This window comes from Etheostoma spectabile, chromosome 3 (assembly GCF_008692095.1).
Source record: "Etheostoma spectabile isolate EspeVRDwgs_2016 chromosome 3, UIUC_Espe_1.0, whole genome shotgun sequence".
NCBI classification, from domain to species: domain Eukaryota; kingdom Metazoa; phylum Chordata; class Actinopteri; order Perciformes; family Percidae; genus Etheostoma; species Etheostoma spectabile.
Genome location: NC_045735.1, coordinates 29400730 through 29403278, shown reverse-complemented (window position 1 = coordinate 29403278; position 2549 = coordinate 29400730).

Below are 2549 nucleotides of genomic sequence, written 5' to 3'. Positions count from 1 at the left end.
AGGGCTTTCCTTCCATTTCAGGCAGATTTTTAGATTAGTATATGTCTCTAACGTTGGGCGATATGCCTGGCCTGTAGTGACAACCACCAAAATGAAAACCATTTTTTTATTTGACATATACTTTGTGCCGGAGAACTCAGATTTCATCAATGCCAACCTCCCATTTCATTGCCAAGGGAGATATGAGACTTCAGTGGATTGTGTTATAAAGTAAAATACAAATTGTACTGCATGGGTATTGGTTTGAATTAAAATGTTATTGTGTTTCAAAAATGTGTGTGTTTGCATTATACATTATATATTTAAGCTAAAGGCAAAAAGCATTATTTCAACAGAATGAGACATGTTGGTCATGCATTACGTTTGTTGTTCATGCATTCAGTTGTTTGCAATACTTCTGTTCTATAATATAAGATGTCTTCTGTACATTCCGTTAGAATCCAGCTCTACTAAATGTGTCAGACGGAATTGATCTCCTGTGTCAAGGGTTCTAGTTCCTTTTCCAACCCAACTGAAGTGCCGCAGATCTTTATTTTTTTCTCTGCTGGTACTGAAAAGTCATAAACTTTCAGTACACATTCCAATGAAACAGGTGTGCAGCACACAGACTATCCCACTGTGGACCTGATACGACCCCCACCCTTCGTTATTAAGGCTAAGGGTGCAAGAGACAAGTGCATACACAGGTGGGAGAGCTGCTGATAGTTTTTTGATATCTATCTCTTTTTGTCTCTAGGATATCTCCTACTTAATAAAATGATTACACACATCACAATCCTGCGATTCTGACTATTAATTGACTGAACCCTGGAGACCGGGAGGATTTAGATCCCCCCGTACTGCTACAGCAGGAACGACTGAGAATGGACAGGACATGGGCTAGCAGAATTATACGATAGCAATCAGGCAGGAACGTCAGATACGGTTTCAGGAATATGTACTGTTCAGTTGCAGTACATATGGCTTGGAATGGAAGGCACTGTTCAGATAATATACTGGGGGCTGATGATGTAAGTGGAGACAGGTGAGCAGTTAAAGTGATAGTCAGGTGAGTGGGCATTCAATGGGGAATTTGCTATAGTTTTTTAGAATTAATGAAAAAGTAAAATAGCTTGGTTGTGCGCGTCAGCAGGCCCTGGTTTTGACTCCGACCTTGCGCCCATTGCTGCAATTTCTTCCCCCCCTCTCTCTCCCTTTATCTCTTCAGCTTTCTTGGCATAATGGCCTAAACATATGACCACAAATATCTTAAAAGTAGAACAGAGAAATTCATCTGAAATCCATTGAAAGCTCTTATTAACATTTTCTGATTTGAATTAGCAAAAGAAACCTTTTGTTCTATCACAATATGTTCTGCCTTCAACGCCTACTTGCTTCCCAGCAACTATTCAAAGTTTCTGGTACACGCAGAATCTGCCATTCAGAATCATCAGAATACTTTAAGCGAGTCGCTCGATGCTGCAGCCATGTGCGCCTCCATCTTTAAAATACTTTACCCCAAAAGAAGAACTCTCCCTCACACTCATTGTCCTCGTGAATGAAAGCCAGGGAGGGAGAGAGTACTTTTGGATTTGAAAGCTTTTGGAAGATAAAAGATCACGCCTATTCTTGAGAGACAGTGTAACGGAGACCTCTTCAGGAACGTTGACAAAAGCGATTAAAACAAAACGCGCAGGGCAACGTCAACATACAGTTAATATTGAAGTGGCTTTTCAAAGATGGAAGGGCTCCGAAAGTGTAAGGAGTGTAAAAAGGGACGCTTAATTTGCCCTGCTTTCTTGCGCAAAGTCATTCATCCTAGTTTTTTAAAATCAAGATTTAATAGTTTCTTGCTAACTATAGCTGGTTGTTGTCATTTGGCTAGAACGATGTCTAGGATCCCTTTTTCTTTGGCATCACTATGCAACCAGATTTGTCCTACCTTGTTACATAAACATAATCATGTGTTAGTGATTCCCCTTGCGACAACTCATGTCACGCATGTTGTATCAGACCAGCTACAGCTGGACAGCGCATGTAACAATGAAGACTATAAGCACTAATTTCAGTTCATTTACTATGTTCATAATGTTCATAGAAAGATATAAAAAACCACTCCCGTGCTTCTCTCCTAACTGTAAACATTGCTTACACATTAATCTCGTCAATATACCTAAGCCACAAATACACGGATACTTAACAACATTGCTCAGCACATGTGTGGGACGTGATAGTGATGTTAGAATAAATAGTACCAGGTAATGTGAAACGATGAGTACGCTGGAAGGAAACTCAGGACAACGTCGTACTTCTTGAATAAGTCCGGCCACGTTCGACTTTTAAAACGTGCCTTCAGGAATGGGAGGGCTAAAGTAATTTTCATTTGTGGTCATATAGTTTTCCGTTAGATGGAGAAATTCTTACATCTTTTGTAGCAAATATTTGGATTTAACTATTTAAAATATTTCCAAGTTGACAAATATTGTTGTAAATTTGCAAAAAAGTGACCCTCAAAATTTCATACCAGTTTTTTAAACATTTAAAGCTAAATGTGACAAAATGTTGCTGTT